The sequence below is a fragment of the Panicum virgatum genome, chromosome 5K (assembly GCF_016808335.1).
Source record: "Panicum virgatum strain AP13 chromosome 5K, P.virgatum_v5, whole genome shotgun sequence".
In the NCBI taxonomy this organism is placed as follows: domain Eukaryota; kingdom Viridiplantae; phylum Streptophyta; class Magnoliopsida; order Poales; family Poaceae; genus Panicum; species Panicum virgatum.
In genome coordinates this window covers 40,268,498-40,292,275 of record NC_053140.1, presented here as the reverse complement: position 1 = coordinate 40,292,275, position 23,778 = coordinate 40,268,498, and the positions used below count along the sequence as shown (strand labels likewise).

The 23,778-nt window shown below is 43.3% G+C and overlaps 2 long non-coding RNA genes across 2 annotated transcripts; both read left to right on the top strand.

Annotated features, from left to right (window-relative positions):
* The first annotated feature begins 275 nt into the window (after nt 1-275).
* On the top strand, nt 276-10,310 carry LOC120707482. Its single transcript, XR_005689013.1, has 3 exons — nt 276-729; nt 944-988; nt 10,103-10,310. It is a non-coding gene; the product is annotated as an uncharacterized LOC120707482 (long non-coding RNA).
* Nucleotides 10,311-17,376: 7,066 nt separating this feature from the next.
* LOC120710678 lies at nt 17,377-18,530 on the top strand. Its single transcript, XR_005689981.1, has 5 exons — nt 17,377-17,498; nt 17,573-17,730; nt 17,819-18,197; nt 18,289-18,354; nt 18,458-18,530. It is a non-coding gene; the product is annotated as an uncharacterized LOC120710678 (long non-coding RNA).
* Nucleotides 18,531-23,778: the final 5,248 nt, after the last annotated feature.

The following is a 23,778-nucleotide window of genomic DNA, read 5'->3' as shown; positions in this document are numbered from 1 at the left end:
GGGTCTGCACACAGCAGGCCTCGCTCCATGGCGTCGATCTGTGGCGGTGGCAGGCCTTCCCCTCCTTTCCCCCTCCCCCTTCCCCGCATGGTGGCCGTTCGATGGCCGCCCGCGTGGCGCGCGGCGGCGACTGGGTCGTGGAGGCGCTAGCGGCGGAGCACGGCCGGCGGCGGAGGGGCGCGGCGGCGGCGGGAGTCCTGCGCGAGGACCGGGCCTAGGGCCACGCGGAGGCCAGGCAGTGCGGGGGGGAGGCGGTGAGGCGCGTGGCCGTGGCCGGTGCGGGTCCCTGAGATGCCGTTCCGGGCCATCCTTGGCCTCTCCGCCGCCGTCTCCGGCCACCTCCGCCGCGGCCTCTCCACGGCCGCACGGCACCCTCCGTGGGCGATGATCTACCGCACCGTGCTGTTCCTCCAGCATATGCCCATTTCCATAAACTCTGTGCTCCAATCATGGCATAAATCCACCACCATAAATACCGCTCATGTCAATCAAATTCTGATTGGTTTATTTATTGTATTTGGTTGTAGATTTTTTTCGAGAATCACACAGTACAACAAAGACGTCCACAACACGCACGCACACTCACACCCTATGAATACACGTACGCAAACCCTACCCCTATGAGCACCTTCGAAGGGCTGAGCACCGACAGATCTGAACATTCCCGAAGTCACCACTGGCGTCTCATCGTCAACGGGAACGTCGCTTACCACTTAACGTGTAACACCGGTAAATCCTAGGAAAATCCCAAGAAAAGATGCGAGCACCAGGATTTGAACCCTGGTGGGTAGCGTCCCACTGGACCATCCTACCATTGGACTACAAGCCAATTCGCATTTGGTTGTAGATTATTACACATCTTTCATCAAACGCAATTCTAGATTGCTAATCTACTAAATAGCCCTTTTTTACTGAAACAATCTTCTTTTTAACCATGATGCAGGAACCATTTTCTGGACAGTCGACAAGCACAATTAGCTGAGCCAAGGTACATATCATCACCATAGTACTCTTGGAATATATACTTCATTGCTATCAGATTATAAAAATACTAGAGGCCAATATTCCAACAAATTCTAACTTTGCATTACCAGTTTTATGATAACCGATATATATCATGTAACAACTAAAATAATAACCTATAGATATTGTTTATTTAATTCTTTGAAACTTCACTGCTTTTTGAAATCTGTACATCTTACAATAATTTTAAACATAACAAATACATAGCAATATGAATTCCAATAATAACCAACTGTTTTTCTTTTTTCTCCTATATATGCTTGTTTTGTGAATTATTTTTAAACTTATGCAGTGTACTTAACTAACTTTATTATGATACTTTTATTTCATAATATAGATATAAAAACATGGTATACAGAAAAAGAAAAGCTCCTATCATATCAGATGACAATATGCTGATAAGCCCTAAAAAAATAAGAAGAATCAGAATGCAAAAAATATCAAGTAGGACTGGAAGAAAAAGATCAAGTGATGATTCAAACTTAGAAAATAAAAGAAAACGCCAACGTATCAATATTGATGTTACTCATGCTTATTTGTCATTAAATCATGGTATGGTTTCATATCCAGTAGATTATATTCAGCATCTAAAGGAAACCTATGAGGAACGATCATATATAGGACTACCAGAACATATTTGTAAACATTGCAATGCATGCTTCTGGTTTCATGAGAGAAACATTACTGACTCTAGAAAAAAGAAAGAAATCATTTACTCCAACTGCTGCAAATATGGACAAATCAAGATACCACCTTTCAAAGAACCACCTGAATTTTTATCTAGGTTAATAAACAACAAGCATGAACCAATATCAAAGCATTTTCTTCCAAAGATAAGACAGTATAATAGCCTCTTTGCATTTACATCGATGGGTGGTAATATCGACAAAAAAATTAATAAAGGTGAAGGTCCTTATGTGTTTCGTGTTAATGGACAAGTACATCACCGAATAGGCTCTCTACTACCATCACCAAACAAAATTCCAAAATTCACTGAATTATATATTTTTGATACAAAAAATGAAATTCAAAATAGAATACGCGCACTACAAAATGAAGAACCTGAAGAAAGTGATTTAAGTGTAGAAATAGTTAATAAACTTAAGGAAATGTTGGACAACAACAATCCATTAGTTAAAATATTTCGCAATGCTCGAGACCTTCTTGAGAAGCATAATGGCGTTGATATTAGCATTAAAATTATAGGAGCAAGTAAAGGTGATAAAATACAATATGAAATGCCACATAGCGAAGACCTAGCAATGCTTGTAGTCGGTGATATAAGTCTAGACACTACAAGAAACCATTTAATCTGTGACAAATTCTGACAAAAATTTTGTAACGTTTTTAGAGATCGTCATGGATATGCAATATGGATATAAGGCACATAACACAGTGACATTTTTTCGATTTCGTCGTGAAGCAACCCATAACCTGTGACGTTTTAACAAATCCGTCGCAAATAATTAATTTAGAATTATTATCATGTATAGCACAAGGGGAGGAAACAAAAATAGAAAAATAAAAAGAAAATGAAGCACAAAAGGTGCTCCTCTCGGGTTTGAACAAGAGCCTTAAACTAAAGATGTTTGAGACATACCACCACACCACACAACCTTTTGTGCTCAAAACTAGTTTTAGGTCTTTTTATAATATAATTTTAGCTCAAAACTGATTTTAGATCCTTTTTATATTTTTTTTGCTCGACTCGCCAGGTCACCCGCTGCCCTCCGTCCGTCCGAGATCTTCAGGCAAAAAAAAAAGGGGGGGATGATGGGGTTCGAACTGCGATCTCAGGGAAGAGGGACTCGCGCCTTACCACTACACTACTCGACCAAATAGCTGCTCGCCAAAAATAAATAACGATAAAAAATTGGAAAAAAAAGGGTACGGAGCATTCGAACCTCGAAACTGTGGCGACATACTATTAGAGTATATTTGGTAGTTGTAGATATATGTATCATAGACTGCCATATGTATCCCAGGGAGTCTTGCCCCCCAAGCCATGTACTCTTATATATACCGGCCGAAGCCTCAATACAATACAACCATCCATCCATTACACCAATTCTATCCCTCCTACATGGTATCACAAGTTTAGGGTTTGAGATCCTAGGCATCCTTCCGCTACCCTAACCCTAGCGCCGCCGGCGCCCCTCCTCTCGCGCCGCCGCCTTCCCCCTGTTTCCCACGGCGCCCCTCCAGGGCGCCCCCTCGCCGGCCTTCTAGCGCGCCCCCGGGGAGGTCGCCCATGACCTCCACCGGGGGCAGCGCCCTCCATCACTGCGGATCGAGTTAATCCGCCGCCCTTAGAGTGTCAAGCAGTAGCAGATCGGCGTACCTCGTCACCCGTATGGAATCCGCCGACGACCCGATCCGCGCTGCCGTGGTGGCAGTCGCAGTCTCCCGGCGGCGCCCGTGACCCACCTTGTGCTGTCGTGGTGGCAGCAGGGGCTCCGCGTGGCGCCTTCAACTCATCGTCGACGAATTCCGTGCAGTGCCTCCGCTCCGACCCGTCGCCTTCATGCCAGGCTTCCCGTCTGGATCCCGCGTCGGCTACACCATCCACCCGGCGGCCTCCTCTGCAGCGCGGGCTCCCTCCGCCGCTGGTCGCGCCTCTGCCCTGGCGGCTTCCTCCGCATCCCGGGGGGATCCGTCGTCGCCGGCCAGGACGTGCGCCACGCTCCGGATCCACTGCCGTCCCTGGCGGGGATCCTCCACTGCCTCCGGCCACCTGCCGTCGGCGGGAGGGACGCGCGCCACCCGCCCTCATCGCCGTCGCCTGGCCACCTCTTTCTCACCCTCTGTTTCTCTCTCTCGCCCCGTGGCTATGGTCCGTCGTTGACCATGATGAGCAGGGGAGAGGATAAGAGTGGGGAGGAGGCATGTGCTATGCGCACCCAGAGGCTCTACTCGAAGATTTGCTGCTGCTGATTTATTTTTGGTTAGTTTCTCTGATTTTTACTCGATCACTGATCGAGATTGAGTTGCCCACCGCTCGTCGACCTCGCGCCTCTACTTCGACATCGGCGTCGACTTCACCGGCCTCTTCTTCGTCTTCAACATGCGACATGGTGACATGGACGGTGCCCTATGGGATGCCCATCTGCACTGCCCTCCTCGCCGCTTCGTTCGCACGTCGACCTTTGCCGTCTCGTCATCGCCTTCACCAACTTCGCCCACCGTCGTCTCGCCTCACGCTACTTGGTCTAATCAGCCGATGTGCGTGATCCACCCAGCTCCCATGACGTCCATCCTCGTACTGCGCGCCTCTTCCCCGAGTATGGAGGGCTGTCGCTGCTTCGCCTCTTCGGGCAGCCGCGGCGCCACCCGTGGTCTCCTTCGCCGTTGCGTCCTCACCGCTGCCGACTACGTCCACAACCTCATCGTTGACTTATCGCTGCGCGTCTCGCGCATGGTCTTCGTCAAGCTATACTGGTTCTTCGCCATCTCCTTCGAGCACCGCCGCTGCGCAATCCGGATCATTCGGCCTTGTGCTGGAAAATCTGGGTTCCCTTCCTCACTTCGTCTAGCACAACCACGTCGCCAGCATCGCCATCTCGTCCCCGACTACTTTGTCTACTCCAGCAACAGCAGGTGTTGGCACCTTCTACCTCGCCTTCTTCTGCGCCTGCGACCGCCATGGAGGCCTTCTATGCTGGTCCCCCTCGGCGACGGCGTCTGGTTGTGCATCCTCCCGTGCACGTCCGGTATTGGCAACACCGGTGCGTGCCCATCGTCCCCGATGCGTTCCCGAGCCTGGCAAACTCGTGCATGTGTCGCCCGATGGCTTGACTGCATCGACTTTGGCATCGCTCCCTCTACGACTGCCTCGACGCGTCGCCATCTTTATCTCCGGCGTCTTCTCCATTACGCCACCACCATGGCGCCTCCTCGTGCGCCCGCGGCTTCATGTGCGGCTACCTCGTCTTCGGCAACTTCTTTAGTTGATGGCATTGGTATTACGCTTTATATACTAACATTTGTACTTTAATTTGGAGAAATTAAAAAATAAGTGAGGCAACAGGGAATCGAACCGTGGTCTTCAGCATAAGGCTGACCTCACCAGACGACGGTGGAGGCGTCGCGATGTTGATGTGGCTGGCGGACGGGCGGAGGTGGCGGGGCCGGGGCGTGCCACATCTGCGGTGGAGTGGAGAGTTGTCGAGAAACGTCGGTCGTCGTAGCCGTCGTCTAGTGAGGTCAGCCTAAGATGCACAAAACCTTAACCAACTGCGCTACAACTTCTATTTTGATAATAACTGGTATTTTTCTATTTATACAAATATCCCTTATTGTAATTCGGAGAAAAAAAGAGATGCATTGGGTGACGGGGATTCGAACCCAGTTCACGGAGTTGAGAAACGGGCGCCCTACCAGCGTGCTAGGGCTTCGTTTGTGATGATGTGGGTAATAAATTTTATATAAACTATTTTTTGTAACGTAGTCTGTAATGAAGAATGTAATGAAGAACAGATATGTGATTCATATTTTTCTTTTTAATCTGGAATTAAATATTATAATTGATATTTCTCCCTCATAAGAACTCCGAATTTGATGATTCTTTTTTCTAAATTTTTCTAAAACCATGATCTTTCATTTAATGGTATTTTTTAATGTTAATTACTATTTCCTGGATCTTTTTCATACAGCTTGTTTGCTACCACTTAAATTGAAAGTAGAAAAAATATGTTTTTTCATAAAAATTGGTAATGTAAGTTCATATTTTTCTAATGTTATGGTGAAAATAAGGTTGTGTCCAAATTTGAGGTGCATACGAGTTCAAAAATATGATGAGGTATTCAAATCTCAAAGTTTTGACTTAAATTACAGGATACTATGTGAGAGATGTATCCATTATGAACAATGTATACTTCAAACATCATAAAATTTTTAAAAAAAATTATGTCAATATTATACAATCATAAAATGATTCTATGACAATTTATAGAATTTTTTAGAGAAGTTTTAGATATTATTATTATTTTATAATAATGTTGCAAGTAGAAGTTTGACTTATCCCTAGTAAACATTTGGAAGTTTGAACTATTTTCATGATATGAGCTATAATAGAACATAGAAACTTAAAATATATTTTTGAGGAATTTTTTGGATATTATTTGAGATACATATAGTTCAATGTGTAATTACTTTCAATAAACTTGCAGAAATTCATTTAAACTATTAAAAATAGTAAATGAGTTCTAAAATTATTGAAACTTGTTCAAGAAAACTTATATAGAGTCTAGTACATATAAAAAATACATTGGTGTGCATAAGATTATTATTTTTATATATTACTCCACAATGGTGTAACAAAATGAAAAGGAAAAAGAAAAATATTAAGTAGGGAAGAAATGAAGTAGGCCCATTTCAGCCCAAATAGCCTAATAATTACTGACCGTCCATCGCCGATCGGACGAATCTCATCACATCCCTATACTATAAAAAGCGGTCTCGGAAACCCTAGCACCTCCCATCCCCCCGCGGCCTCTGCAGATCCATTCCCCTCTCTCCTTCCGCCCAGCCCCCCCCCCCAAATCCTCCTCTAGCCAGTTGGCGGCCGCTCTCCTGCGGGGCGCTTCTTTGCGTCCGGGCTGTGCGCGCAACACCTTGCAGCTGCGACTGCCCAGTGCCCCCTCTCCCTCAAGTCCATTGCCCCAGGTGAGCTGTCCATTCCCATCCCTCTTCTCAGATCTTGCTGTTGTCGCCTTCTGATCTGTGTCGGCACGTTTGCCTCTCGGAGCCCCACCTCATGGCGCCACCGTTGCTCATGCGCCTCGTGCAGCGGCGCCGGCCGATCCGATGGTTGTTCCTTCCCTAATCGGCTTCCATCTCTCACCTTGGAGCTTGGAGCTTGGAGGCCTGGGTTGTCGAGAGAGAGAGAGGATGAACTGATTAGCCACCATGCACGCATATGCTCCACAGGTAGCCGTCTGGCACGCGGAGCCCCTGACGGAGCCGCAGGCGATTGGCGACTGCGGCGTGCATCAGTGGGCGACGGAGGCGGAGACGGCGCTGGACCACGAGTTGCAGGCGATGCACCGCTCCGTCTCGGAGGCCGTCTCCTACGACGCGGAGGCGCTCCTCCTCTGTCCCATCGGCAATCTTGCCTCCCTCGAAGACTTCATCAGATAAGTAAATATGGGATTCGTAGTTATGGAATTCGTACAGACAAACATTTCTTCAGTTAGTTTTTTCCCTATGCAATTCGTAGATATGGAACGTATAATTCAGAAATAATTGCGCCCCTGCATTTGACTTAGCTATTTTTCCCACAAATCCTTAGCTCACGTGATAACTATAATGAGTTTGCCTATTGCAGGGTGCTGCTGATGTCCTTTAACTTATTTTGCAAGCATCTAGATCACTAGCAATGTCAATTCATTAACATGATACAACAACAACAACATAGCTAGTCTCCACGCGCCCCTATCCAAAGTTATCTCTTTAGAGATATTCCAATCCTTAAGGTCTCTCTTAACCGACTCATCCCAAGTCAGTTTAGGTCTACCTCTACCCCTCTTTACATTATCGACCCGCTCAAGAATCCCACTACACACCGGCGCCTCAGGAGGCCTCCGTTGGACATGTTCAAACCATCTCAGCCGATGTTGGGTAAGTTTCTCCTCAATTGGTGCCACTCCGACTCTATCCCGAATAGCTTCATTCCGGACTCTATCCCTCCTTGTGTGCCCACAAAATCACCGCAACATCCGCATCTCTGCTACACTCAGTTGCTGGACATGTCGCCTTTTTGTAGGCCAACATTCAGCACCGTATAACATCATCGGGCGAATTGCTGTCCTATAGAATTTGCCTTTTAGCTTTTGTGGCACCCTTTTGTCATAAAGGATGTCAGAAGTTTGACACCATTTCAACCAGCCAGTTGAAATTCTATGCCTAACATCTTCATCAATGTCACCATCCTTTTGTAGCACCGATTCTAAATACCAAAAAGTATCCTTCTTTTGAGCATGACTAGTGCCATTAAACTTTTCTTTAGAGCATTGAGATTGCCCTTATGCTAGTCATAGAGATTGCCCTGATGCTAGTTCGCTTTCAACTAGCTAGCAGTGCCTGCAACTTCTGCTCTTGGATACAGATAATTATTTTGGCGTGGTGCAGAAGCCTAGCAAACAGCTCAGGCTCTACTTTTAGGTGAGCAGTAGTTCAACAATTTGATTGCAATGTCTTTGAAACGCCTCTATCAATTTGAGTGCCACATATTTCCTAGTGCCACACTTAGCTTTTAACACAAAGAAAAGAGTACACTTTTTTTTGAATGATCACCGGGGGGGAGAGCATCCCCACCTGAATTATATTCAAAGATGTGGCAGGCCACAGATCAACGGCCTTGTTTTTTTATGGAAAACAAGACAAAACCCTACAATGCTTGGTTAATTCGGGAAAACCAGGCTAAAACCATGAGCAACCTAGCTAAACTAGGCCTCTACCAACATCGCGCCCAGCACAGGGATGAATTTTGTGGCATAACCACAGATCACAACATCATGTCCTAGCACAAGGACTAATTTGTGGCTTAACCACGGATCACAATAGGGCATCCTAGCATAAGGATGAGTTTGTAGCATAACCACGAATAACATCATGCCACACGGCATCAAACTTCACAGAAGCATCACCTTGCAGTAGGAGAGGAAATCGTGGTGACAAGACCTTCAAGAACGGATACGGTGCCCGGAGGCGTCATCGTTGTCGAGGCCGGATAGATCCAACATAGCTTTCACTGGCGATTTCATCTTGGAGCAGAGGTGCTTTGCCGCCGGCCACTGGCTGAGCCCCCACTGGACCCGAAGAGCGAGCCAATGGAGGCCTCCACCGCATCGGCCCTCGCTGTTGCATGGAGGAAGGTGCTTGCCTACCGCTGGTGAGTGGAATAGGCAACCCCCGCGTCGATCCATGGCTTCCAACGCCGCCAGGCAGTGTGCGCGACTCCGCGCCATCGCCGAAGCCACCAGCCCCCTACTTGAGCACAGCAGGGCCTGCACGGAGCAGCCCCGTTCGCCGCCTCCCCGGAGGAGCCATAGTTGGACAGGGCCCACCGAGCTCCCCAACTGGGGATGGCCGGAAGACAGCGGGAGGGACAAGATCAGGGCTGGGGACGGCCGAAAAACAGCGAGCAGCGACAGTCGAGGCAGGATGCCGGGGCGGGATTTGTGCTGTGGACGTAGACTCCCCTCCCGTCGCACCACCGAAGGGGCGCGAGCACAGGCACAAGCTGGCCGAGCGGAGGCTGAATCTCCTCCCCACGCACCGGGCGCGGCATTTTCATTGCTCGGCCAAGCCCAACACGCCAAGCTCGGCCAAGAGGGGCAGAGATGAAGTGGCGTTCCCCGCTGCCACCGGGGCAGTGCCGCCGCAAGGGGCACCGGCGGGCATGACGCAGATGGCCTCCATCGCAGAGGATCCAGCAACGGGCGCTCCGGGGCAGAGCTCCCAAAGCCGAGGTGAGCAGCAGCCGCCTTGCTCCAGGCATGGCAGATCAGGACCTCTCGGAGGTCGCACGGAAGAGAGGGCCACCGCACAGGATTGCGCGACAGCTAGATCCGTCCTCGGGGGCACCGGATCCGGTCCCTAGGACGCCGGATCCGCAGCCCCAGGCCGCCACCGCCGCCTCCATGGCCGGCGCTGGCGCCGGCGCGTCGCGCCCTGGGCACACGAGAGGAAACCCCGCCGCCGCCTTCCCCGCAGGGGCGAACGGGATTTGCGGTCAATTTAATTGTGATGCTCATCCTGTCACACATGCTTCTTGATTGAACAGAGCTCTGATTATTTATAGATGTAGCAGTACTCTAGTGTGTAGCAGGTCTCATTTGGTGTCCTAATGGATTATTTTTTATCACCAGTGTCAATTGTCGAGCATAGTATTTTAATTAAGTCTACAGCATTAATTCCACTATTATAATTGAACTAGTTTGTGCTAGCATCAGTAATTTCCATCACAAATATCCCTCTGATTAATATTTATCAATGTGAATTGCGGCTAGTTTCAGTAGTTTCCATCACAAATATTGTCCTCGGATTAATATTTGGCATTGTGCTCTTTTCATGTTAGGATGAAATGGAATAAGGAACAAACAGTGAGAAGAGATTGGAATTTTGAAGGCAAATGCAGGAATTTTTGCTGTTTTTGTTTCTAGTGTTGCTTTTGATGCAAGATGAATGTAACTTGCATGTAAATTTTGAGGTGCTTCTCAATGTAAATACGAGATATTGTATTTGATTTGATGCTGTGGTAAATGGTCTGACAATTTTGGTATGTATTCTGGGCTGTCATGACTATTCTAATAAAAGGGTTGAAAATCATACCCAATTTGGTGGCCCACTAAATTGGGCCCAGGCTGTGCTGCCGATGTCACTCGCCATGTCACCTGTCATTTCGATTGCCACATCACCTGCTATGTTAGCACCACTTTCCACGTCATTAACATGTCAGCAGTCATGTTATTGCCCATGTCATCATTGCTATCCACGTCATCGCCAAGTCAACAGCCACGTCATCCTCCATGTCATCAATGTGTGACATGGCAATTAAATCTGTGACGAAAATTATACTGTTTGTGACGCTTATTTTCGTCATAGAAAATGGGTTTGGGTTGGGCTTTGGGGGCCCGGGGACATTCTATGACGGTTTCAAAACATCATGGATGAAGCAATTTATGATGAAATTTTAAGGAACGTCACTAGATGTGATCTGTGACGCTCAATACATGACGCAATTTGAGATCGTCATAGATACTATTTTATGACGATTTTTTAGGGATTTGTGACGAAATTTAATCGTCATGGATAAAATGGTTTCTTGTAGTGAGAACAATATAAAAGAGATATCATAGTTAGTACAAAACAAAAAGGATTGCAACGTATATCAATATTCCATCCAGCTTATATGCCTTTGCAATATCCATTATTATTCCCATATGGTGAAAGAGGATTCCAACTTGGCATACCATACCATTCAGATAAAAAAGAAAAAGATAATCAAAAGAAAAGGAATACTGTAACAATACATGAGTTTTATAAATACCATATGCATTTCCGCCCTAACCAGCCAAATCCATACTTATGTTATGGTAGATTATCAAAACAAGCTATTGTAGATGCTCGTGCAATGGAAGATGAAGATAGACTTGAATATATTGCTAGAAATCAAGATAAACTAAGAGCGGACTATCTTCAAGGTGTATTTGATGCTGTAGAAAAAGTATTAAGTGAAGAAAACCAAATTGGAAAACGAGTGTTACTATCATCAAGTCATGTCGGTTCAAGGCGCTATATAGTACAAAATTACCATTATGGTATTGCTATATGTTGAGTTTATGGACCACCTGATCTATTCATAACATTTACTTGTAATCCAAAATGGCCTGAGATAATTTCAGCTATCCTACCTGGTGAACAGCCAAATGATAGACCTGATATTATAGTACGTGTCTTTCATATCAAATTAGAGCAATTACTTCAAGATCTCCGCTTGGGTAAAATTTTCGGTCCAACATTATCTCTTCTATACTCCATAGAATTCCAAAAAAGAGGGTTACCACATGTGCATATTTTAGTCTGGATAGATAAAAATGGAAATGAAATCACACCCGAAATGATAGATAAATGGATATATGCCGAGATACCACATCCATCTGAAGATCCTTTAGGGTATATTCTTATATCAGAACATATGATGCATGGCCCTTGTGGAGTTGTAGCGAAAATGGCCTCTTATGCCATATTTCAATATAATGTTTTGGCGATTGATGACACACACAACACTTGGACTAATATGATTGTTAAGATGAACATTCCCAGGCTTTTAGGTTCAAGTGATGACAAAGAGAAGATAGGCGTAGCTAGGCCCGAAGGGCCGCCCCTACGGGGAAAAGCTCTTCGGTTCAGGAGCACCGGAAGAACCGACGCCAGGGCATCGGAGCATCCGGTGGTAGTCGGAAGAACCGACGCCATGACACTTTGGTGCAGAAGGGAATCGAAGCCAAGTCAGCCTATAGGCACCGGTTGAACCGACGGTCCAAAATAGGGCATCAGTGCATTGGGTGTCCTTTGTACCAGAGACGATGTCAAGCGCCCAGGAGAAGTTTCTTCAGCACCGGTTCAACCGACGGTGCATCGGAGCATACCATCGGTGCAATGACGTCAGCGCCCGGGAGAATATTCTTCAGCACCGGTTGAACCGGTGAGGCATCGGTGCATAGCATCGGTTCAACCGGTGGTCACTGCGTCAGCTGTCAGGAGTTCAACGGCTACTTCGGTTTATGAGTGACCGGAAGAACCGACGCTACCCCTGCCAGAGGCATCGGTTCTTCCGGTGATACGCAGATTTACAGCTGACCGTTGGAGCAACGACTACAAGACTTGGTGGCCTATATATACGCCTCACCCCGTCCATTTGAAGTGTGCTGGAGTTGCTGAACATTCTACTACACTTGAAGAACATCTCCAACCACCTTAGAGCTTCATTATACATCATATAGGCTTAAGCACACTTGTGAGAGTGCTTAGTGCTTGTAATAGGGATTAGTTCTTGCGAGAGCTCCCTTGAGAGAAGCCTTGCTGCGGCAAGCAACTTGTGATCCGTCGTGTGACCCTCCGTCTTGGTGTGGAGTGGCAACGACACTTTGTGCGGGGGAAGAGGAGGCCCCTTCCTTGGTGGAGAAGCTCCGTAGTGGATTTCGGCCGGGTGACCGAGAGAGACGGTGGCGGTGCACGAGACTCGGTGTCTTGTGGGCACTTGCCTTTGCTTGCCGGCATCGCCATTGGTGGCGTAGTGCAAGACGGTGATCGGAAGAGTCTCGGTGTCCCGTGGACGTAGGCGTTTGTGCCGAACCACGTTACATGACCGTGTCTACTCGGGAGTTTGCATCCCTCTTGCACTTATCTCTTTACTTACCATATTACGTTTCCGCATTTACTCTATCTTGCTTGCCTTTACTTTCCTAGTTAGTTTGATTAGGATTGGCTATAGGTTGCAAGTTTTTAGGGGTAAGTAGAGAGTAGCATAGATAAACCTTAGTCATAACTAGCATGTGTAGGACGTGTTAGGTTTATCTTATGCAATTAGATTGAACCCTAGGGTAAAAAGCGATTAGCGACCCTATTCACCCCCTCCCCCTCTAGGGTCGGACACCCCGGTGATCCTTACAGGAGTACTAAATGAAAATTGCCCGTGTATGAAAAAAGGGAGATGCACAAAGTTTTATCTAAAAGAAATCCAAAATGAAACAAATTTTACAAATAATGGTTTCACACAATATCGACGAAGAGATACTAATATTTACATACGCAGAGATAATTCTAACCTAGATAATAGATGGGTCGTGCCTCATAACTTACAACTTCTGAAAAAATATCAAGCTCACATAAATGTAGAGTATGTAAACAAAAGTAAGCTGTTGAAATACCTTTGCAAATAGGTAAACAAAAGACAAGATTGAGCAAAAGCAATATTTGAACGTTTGAAGAGAAATGAAGATCCACCAACAAACAAAAAAACAAAAGATATTGATGAAATAAAAGAGTATCTAGGTTGCAGATACATTTGCGAACAAGATGCAATTTGGAGGCTACTTGGATTTGATATACACTATCATTGCCCACCAGTAGAAAGGCTTCCTGTTCATCTACCTTTTATGAATATAGTAAAACTACAAAAAAATGATAAGCTAAAGGCCATACTTGCTGACCCTAAGAATAAAAAAACAATGCTTACATAATGGTTTGAGGCCAACAAAAAATACCAAGAAGCTAGAAATCTAACATATTGTGACTTTCCATTAAAATGGAAATGGGATACAAAAAATAAAAATTGGGTCAAAAGGAAATATGGTTTCAAGATTGGATGTTTATATTATGTAAACCCAACAGAAGAGGAACGATTCTACCTTCGTATGCTACTCATGATAGTCAAAGGAGCAACAAGTTATGAAGATATAAGAACATACAATGGTACTATATATCAAACTTTTAAAGAAGCTTGTACAGCACGAGGTCTACTTACTGACGACAACGAATGGTATAATGCTTTTAATGAAGCTGTCAACTGGGCAACAGCATCACAACTCAGATATCTATTTGCAACAATGCTTCTATTTTGCAATTTGAAGGATGAGAGAAAGTTCTATAATATAAATTGGAGAAAAATGGTTGATGATATAGAAAATGCATTAGTTACCAAGCATCACCCAATAAAATATTATTAATTATAACTTACCACAACTAAGTACACGATACTCTATCGGAGAAAATAACCACTTCATAGAGGAGGAACTAACCTATGATACAGATTATCTAGAAGAAAAAGCTAATAAAATGTATTTTCAATTAACTGAAGACCAAAAACAAGCTTTCCACGAGATAATAAATAGTGTGCTATATAACATACCAAATTTTTTATTTCTATCTGGTCATGGAGGAACTGGAAAAACATTTTTGTGGAATACAATCATATCATACTTACGAGCAAGACGCAAGATACTACTAACTGTTGCATCATCAGGCGTAGCTTCATTATTACTTCCAAATGGACGAACCACTCATTCAAGATTTAAAATTCCACTAGATATTGATGAATTATCTCTGTGTAATATAAAAAGAGAAACAAAATTGGCTGAGCTACTTATATAAACGGATTTAATTATATGGGATGAAGCCATAATGACAAATCGGCAATGCTTTGAAGCACTGGATAGATCACTAAAAGATATAATTTCTGAAATAGACACTAAAACATCTAATATGCCATTTGGAGGAAAAGTTGTTGTCTTAGGTGGAGATCCCAAGCAAATTCTTCCGGTTATTGAAAATGCTTCAAAAACACAAATTATAAATGCTTCGATATTTAAGTCATATCTTTGGGAAGATGTAAAGATATTAAAACTACATAACAACATGTGATTACAAAGTGTAAAACCTAACAGCCATGAATATGAAGAGTTAAATAGATTTAACAATTGGATTCTAGATATTGGATATGGCCGACCAGTAAATAACAATGCAACCAATGAAGATAAAGATGGAGATACATCTATAGTTGAGATACCAAGAGATTTGTTACTATACACCACAGAAAATAAAATTGAAAAATTAGTTAATTTTGTATTTCCAGATTTTAGAAGAAAATACAATGATCCAGACTACCTCAAAGAAAGAGCTATTATATCAACTACAAATGATACAGTTGACCAAATAAATGATTACATACTAACCTTAGTACCAAATGTAGAGAGAGAATATTTCAGTGCTGATTCAATATCAAATTGTATAGATACTTGTAATGATGCAAATATATTATATCCTGTTGAGTATTTAAATACTTTGAATGCTAATAATTTTCCCTCCCATAAATTGAAACTCAAGATAGGCACACCAATAATGTTACTGAGAAATCTGAATCAAAGTTTAGGACTCTGCAATGGTACGAGATTGATAATCACCAATTTAGCATATAATATTATTGAAGCTGTCATAATAACTGGCACACATATAGGAGAAAAAGCATATATACCTAGAATAAATTTAACAACTCGTGGAAAATGGTGGCCATTTACTTTATGCCGAAGACAATTTCCTATTAAAGTTTGTTATTGTATGACTATAAACAAGAGTCAAGGCCAGACTTTATCAAGAGTAGGAATATATTTAAAGAAACCAGTTTTCACACATGGCCAGCTCTATGTTGCAGTTTCAAGAGTTACAAACAGAAATGGCCTTCAAATATTAATTGAAAATCAAGATGGTACATGTGCAACTAGAACTACAAATATTGTATACAAAGAAATAATTCAGATGGTCTGATTTGATAATCTTTTTCCCAATGCAGATGCAAGGAAACCTTGTTCTACTTTCGGAACTGCAACCAAAAGGACACAATTATGTGATACATGTGCGTATATCAAGAATGTGGGAGCACACTGGTACCAGCGAAAAAAATGATATCAAGCATCTTGATCTTGTTCTGATTGATGAGAAGGTATTTATATATCAGACTTGCAACTACTACAACATAAATATTTTGAAAGTTCTAATTTTTTTTATCTTGCTGCAAAAGGGTACCTCAATTTATGCTGAAATCCCACCAAATGCTATTCCCACTTGCAAGTCTCATCTTCAAGAAGGCAAGATAGTATACATGGGAAAAATAACAGTGGAGAAAGCCAAGCAGTACTTCAAAGTGGTTGAACATCCTTACATGATCAGATTGAATAAGTTTACAGTCATTATGGAGGCAAATACTTATCCAGAGAACTTTCCAAAATATACATTCTCGCTGACTCCATTCAGTAATCTGACCCAATATTTGCGCAGCAAAGAAAAATTTCTTGGTATTCAACTTTTCCTACAAACACAAATAATTACTTTACATCATTGTTATTCTACATATCAAGATATCTAATTTAATTCTATCTTATAGATGTTATTGGAAAGATTGTTGCTATTTCAAATGCAGCAAATGTTTACTCTTCCTCTGGAGATTTAATAACAAGAAGGATAACAAAGCTTCAAGACCTCAGGTACGCATTATTGTGCTTATAGCACATTATATTTCATCAATCACATACACATTTCAAGAACAAACAAATATTTAAGGACAGATTTTCATCAGATATTAAACTATTACTGCACACTAAATTATACAAAATCATGCTTTTCTCTTTCTAAGCTAGTTGTTACCAAAATATTATATGTACCACCAATATAAATGCTTAAAATAGCCCAAGTTTATTATGATACTACTGACTCTACCTTGTTGTTTCGTTTCAATCAAATAATGTCACTCATATACTATTCTTTTATTACAGTGGAAACGTTCTCGAATTATCACTTGGTGGCAAAAGAGCTTTAGAATTTGATGGAGATGAAGTACTACGAGTTGGACAACAAAATCATATCATAGCAATATTTGTTGGTACTTTAATGAAAGGGTACAAAGAAGATCAACAGTTCTTAGGTGGCACATCAGCTTGTTGCTGGTACATTAATGAAAAAGATATTCCTGAAATCAAAGCTTTCCAGAAAAGGTACACATCTACCGGTCAAATTTGTATACATATTCTGCCTATATCATACATATAAAATATATCTAATTTAAGTATCTTTTCTTTACTTCCTCAATGTAGTCTTCCACCTATAGCTCAGCCAATTCAGATATTGTTCTTACAAAATGAGCATGAAATAAAATATATCTAATTTAAGTTTCTTTTCTTTTGCTTCCTCAATGTAGTCTTCCACCTATAGCTCAGCCAATTCGGAGATTGTTCTTACAAAATGAGCATGAAATAAAATATATCTAATTTAAGTATTTTTTTTTTGCTTCCTCAATGCAGTCTTCCACCTATAGCTCAGCCAATTCAAATATTGTTCTTACAATATGAGGATGAAACTCAGCAAAATTTTCAACAGAAGACACTACTACAACTGAAGACATAGATCCTTTCATCGAAAAGGTAAGTTCATTATGAACTTCTATGCAGATATATTTGACTCATATTAACACACTTATATCAAATTAATTTTACAGGATAAGAAATATGAATGCACTGTTACAATTACTGGAGTAAAAGAAAACTAGCCGTGGTGCTATAGGGCTTGCACAATTGATAATCATAATGTCAAGCTTGAGGATAATACATTTACATGCACCAAACAAGGCTGCACAAATAGCAAATTTGATTGGAAGTGAGTAACCAGATTTTCCCATTTAACACATTAGCAAAACTTCTGTACATAAAAGATAGTATTTGACACTAAATATAATATCTTTCAGGTACAAGATACCATTCATAGCAACTGATGGAACATACACTCTTGAATTCATGGTTTTTGACAAGCGAGGAACATAATTACTTGGAAAAAATGCGGACATTCTTCGGAAGCAGTATGACTTCATGCAAACTCCTGCTGAAGTGCTTGCATATATAGGACATAAATTCACCTTTATAGTCAAGGTCTTATACAAAAGCATAGATGCACCTGAACCTTCATTTGAAGTTGTTGTCATCAAAGAAAAATTTGGAAAGCAGCCAATCCTTCCTAAATCGGAAGTATACCAAGTGTTATCAATGGGATCCACCTCAAGCACATTGGCACTGCATGAAAATCTACCACCACTTATTCCTATAGGATCCAAAACGAGTGACCATCAGGTAAAAATCTAAAACATTTATATATTTTTCCTTACAATTTCTTTCTAGCTGACTAAACTATTGTATGCTTCATTGTTCGATATCAATTTAGGTTACCCAACCCATTAAAGAAATAGAAAACATGGACCTTGATGAGGAAATCGGCAACACTAAACAGGTATAATGACTTGACACATATATTCTAAAACCCTGCATCAACAGCAACTATCCTGATCATAATCTAACCACTGTAAAAATTAATATTTCTACATATACATCAGCAACTCGAAGAAGATAGTTCAAGCAATGCTCCAATCTATCCAAGCTCCAAAAAGCAACGCTTGGATAATCACTAGGTTTATACTACACGAGAGAGATGGGGGGTTGGCTAATACATGCGCGCCCCAAGAAAATATATAACAAACGATTTCCGACAACCTAGTCAGATTCCATATCCGGTTTCGGGTTCATTTCCTTTTTGGACCTTTCCGGCGATTCCCTTTCTTTTTTGGGCCGCCCACAGTAAATATAGCTACCAGCCCGCCTAATATTCTCTTTCTTTTTTTTGGGCCGCCCGGTAGGCGGCTGACAACCTTTTGCGCGGGCTTAACTTATGAAGCAGTTTATAAGTTTAACTACATGGTAACTTGTATAACTTATGAAGCAGTGTTTGGCGTGTAAGCTTGTGACTTATGCACATGTCACTTATGCATAATTTATGTCGTGCTCCTTAACTTATTTATAAGTTGTATAACTTATGATGCATAAGCCGTCGAGCGAAAAAACTTTATAACTTAATTTATGTCATGCTACATATCGTATAACTTGTGAAGCACAAGTTGTGGTCTGGAAAAAAAATTATTGAAAACTTGTATGACATATTGCTTATGCCTAACTTATGACGTGAACCTGAGCTTGATGCCGTGCGTTCATAACTTATGTCTGCATAACTTGTTCCTAAATTGTATAACTTACAATGCATAACTTGTGATATGCAACTTATGATGCATGACTTGTGATGCGCAACTTATGATGCACAACTTGTGATGCGGACTTATGATGCACAACTTGTGATGCGGGACTTATGATTCATGACTTGTGGAACTTATGATGCATAACTGGTGATACGCAACTTTTGATGCGTGGTGAGTTGTCTGAAACCTTGTGTATATAATTTATTTCATCGTACATAACTTATTTAAAAGTTGTATGACAAGTTTTGAACTACAAAAAAAATGTATGACTTATAAAGCACAAATTGTATGGTGAAAAAAAAATAATGCTTGAAAAAATAATTGCTGGCTTATATACGTTTGCAATCATGAATGTTAATATTACCATGTGATGTTGCTAACAAGTTGAACACCCTGAAAATATTACCTTGTGATGTTTGCCATCATGAATGTTAATATTACCTTGTAATATTACCTTGTGATGTTGCTAACAAGGGAAGGGGAAGGCCCACGGGGGGAGGCCCGGTGACAGCTTGTCGGATCGATTGCTAGCAGCACAAGTAGCGCGCGATTGCGCGATTGGATTCCGGGAGAGATGGGCCACATGGGCCATCTTAGTGAACTCTGGATTGTGAGGGCCACATGGGCCAAATCCTATAAACACGCTACACAAACTTTCACAGAAAATATCTTGAAATCCCAAGTTCTTTCTGTTATTTACAAGTTTAGAAAATGGGATATTAATGCTTGAGATCTAGTTATCTGGTATACATGATAAATTTTGGGCAATGGTACTGTTACGGAGGAAGGGGGAAGCCAAATGAAATAAAACATTAAAGAAAGAAGAGAGCAAGAAAAAGATAAAAATAAGTATTAATGCCTTCATAGTAATCATATACTTGGTCTATACAAAAAATAAAATAGAAATAAGAAAACGCTTGTCGCATATCAGGGTCAGGCAAACAGTGTTCCAGGGCCAGACCACCAGCATTTGAATGGGAAATTCCCTATACTCCCTCCGTTTTTATTTACATGTCGTATTAGGATTGTCTCAAGTCAAATTTAACCAACTTTGACCAAATCTATAGAAAAATATAGCAATAACTATACTGCCCAACATATACACTGTCAATATATGTTTCGTAATAGATTCAACAAAATAAATTGGGTATTCTAAATGTTCTCTATAAACTCGGTCAAAGTTGATCAAGTTTGAATCAGGACAAACCTAATACGACATGAAAATAAAAACAGAGTGAGTACGTGGTAAGACACGTGATAGAGAGATTGTTGTGCAAAATAAGTCACTGAATCGATTTTAGGTAAAATTTGTGCTTGACATTATTTTGTGCAATTATTGCTCTCCTTTGTTTTCTTCTATCATGATGGTATTGAATCGGGTCACCCTCATCCCTTCCTGGCAAACATGCGTTGCAATCATGGATACTGTAACTGTAAGTCTGAAGCAGCATCTCTCTTATCACTCTCTGCTTACTTCCTTTTTCTATAGTACAGTTCTCCTTTATGGTTGGAAACATGGAAAGGAAGATGATCGGTGGATTTTGGTGTTTGCTACTTTGCTTCCGGTTCTGACTGTTGGCTTTATGAGACAGTGTGCCTTCTTATCATGTGTTTTTACATTTCTAATGACTCTTGTGCAAAATTTAGGGAAAAAAAAAAGCATTTATATGTCCAGTTCTACTCCCTCCTTCCCTGTTTATAAGGCATACACGTATATCAAGATTCAAACCTTGTCATCTTTGACCAATAATTTGACTATTAAATTTTTATTTTTATAATGCAAATTTCATATGATTGGATTCATAATCAAATATATTTTACAATGATTATAAGTTTATAATCAAAAGTGATATAATATATGATAAATAAATGGTCAAAGTGTTGTTTAGAAGACCGTGTCATGTTCCACCATGCCTTATAAACGGGGAAGGAGGGAGTAACTTGTAAGCCAGCATTAGGTCCATCCACCTCTCTTGTATTCACGACAACTTTTACAGATGAAAGATGATGGATGCATTTCATTTATGTCGTCTCTGCCATGGGTCCAAACATAGTGTGAACATTAGTGGCTTTTCATCCATCCCCTGAGGCAACGGCTAATAATGGTTAGGTAGGGATCTGTTGACGCCTTTCAGGATCAACACACGAACGCACTCGAACGTGCGGCGCGAAGAGGCAGCTCGCTGCAGCGCTTTCTGCGTAGACCGGTCAGACCGGTCCCTTGGAGCGGTCAGACCGGTCGCCGCCGGCAGAACAGTGATGAAGCCTACGAACGTTAGCCCGGGAAGACCCGTCGGGGCAGGCGCACGTAGGGTTGTTCTAGGGTCGGCAGGCCACCTAGAACGCCCTCAATCGACGTAGAGACGACGGAGGGACAACAAATAGTAGATTAGAAAAGCTAGGGCAAGAGAAAAGTAAAAAGATAAAAGTTGTATTGATTTGATCGATTGGATGCCCTAATCGGCCGTGACCCTTTATATTTATAGGGTGGGGTGGACTTATCCCGCAAAAAATCCTATTACAGATCTAAATCTACAAAGAGTTCTAGCTGTACTCGGATTCTAGGTAGACCGGTCAGACCCACCGGTCAGACCGGTCGGTGTTGCCAGACCGGCTATATGGTCCAGACCGGTCAGACCGCCCTCAAGCACCGATCAGACCGGTCTGTTACCGGTGCCAATTTTGGTCGTCAACAGGATCACTGCACTTTATGCCTTCTGACTATTCTGAAGATTGGAAAATTGGAGGTTTGCACGGGACCGGACGTACCAAAACAGGTGTTGCATTTTTCAGGTTATGTAAAGTTTGCACAAGCTATACTCGGTTGCATTCATGGTTGCTGCAGTCCTGAACTCTTTCGGCTGCCGATAAAGAACCGTTCATCATTGCGAGTGCCTCTTCTTACACCTGGAGCCTGAACCCTTCCATGACAGAAGTTTCATCATGGTTTTGGCTAGCTTGGCTATATCCGATCCCAATCTTCCTTTTTCCCTGGTCTTTAAAGTTTGGCCGAATATGAGGGTGTCTGCAATGATCAGGTGGTGCCTGGATGCAGACGCAGACGCACAGCAGGACCGCTGGAGACTATCTCTACAGCTGGAACCCTAGAAACCAGGGAGTGGTGTAAGCGGCGCGGCGTTGATTTTCATGACCAGGGTTTTTGTTGGCGCTCATTGATTGCGGCAAGCATCGCCCTCGCGAGATCACATGCGTCTACACATACGTACCTGACAAAAGAAAATGCTTAGCCTCCTGCATTCATGCATGCCCTCTCTCGAATGCATCCAAATCATTGATCGTATTTGGAGTTTGGACCCGCACCTGTTTAAGATAAATCGCTCGCCGGATGATGGCGGTGATGGTGATGGCATTTGCGCTCCATGTTCAGTTGTCTATAGACCTGCAAAGCATCCGTTTCAGGCGCGATGGATGTTGAAGAGAGCAGTCAATGCAAGCTGGTGCTGGGTACAGACTACAGATCAAGGAGGGCGTAGAAGGCATGGCATCCAAGGAGCGGGATGCTGAATCTACAGTCAACCGTGAGTTTTTAAACTCACGGTCGATCTCTCCACCCACTCCCATCTTCTGGATCCTCCCGCACCCTCCCCTCCCACACTCTCCCCTTCACCTTTCCCCCTCCCCTCCCCTCCCGATCCAATCCCTCCCCTTCTCCCGCAGCCTTCCGCCTCCTTCCCCCTTCCCCATTCTCCCTCACCATTTTCTCCTGGATCTCGGCTCCGGTCGTGGGAGCTCCGCTCCCCATGGCGACCGCGCCTCTCCCATCCCCGCCCCCTTCCCTTCCCCTTCCTTCCGCTAGACCAGATCCATGGCGGCCGCCGCCTCCCCTTCCTCCCTCAAGCCGCGCTTCCCTCCCCTCACTGAGCCGGCTGCTCCCCCTCCCTGAATCCGCCGCGCCTCCCCCGCGCGCCGTCGATGGACCGCCTCCCTGGGCCGCCGCGGGCTCCCCCACCGCCGCGCGCCGCCAAATCCGGCTCCCTGGGTCGCTGCGCGACGCCGGCGGGGTGGTGCGGTGCCGGTGGGAAGACGGGCAGCTGTGGTGGGAAGACTAGCAGTGTGCCGCCGCCGGATCCGCGCGCTGCCGCCGCCGCGCGCTCCACCGACGTCGCCACCGCCGGATCCGCCTCCCCGGGGTGCGGCGGCCTCAAGCCTCCCTGGGCCGCGCGCTCCCCCGTCGGCGGGGAGGACGACGGGGCAACACGGATCCGCCGCCGCCTCGCGCCTCCAGTTTTTTTTTGCAAAGAATTTTCAACAATTTTTTTTTGAATTCATTTTGATTTTTTTCGAATGAATATTTTTTTTAATGATGCAAAAAAAATTCTTAAAATTTTTGTGCTCTCCATTTTTTTTCTTGAAATTTTTTTCTGGTCTCCAATTTTTTTTCTTGAAATTTTTTCTGCTCTCATATTTTGCTTGAAATGTTTTTCGGTCTCCAAAATTTTTCTTGTATTTTTTTTAAAAAAAATTTAATCAGAAAATAACAAAAAAAAATTCTATAAATAGAAAAAAAGCAACGGTCGGAAAATCGACCATACGGGAGCCTCCCGTACGGTTGACCGTAAACTATCAATACCCTCCAAGGAGGCTCCAGCAGGCAGCAGGTACTCCAC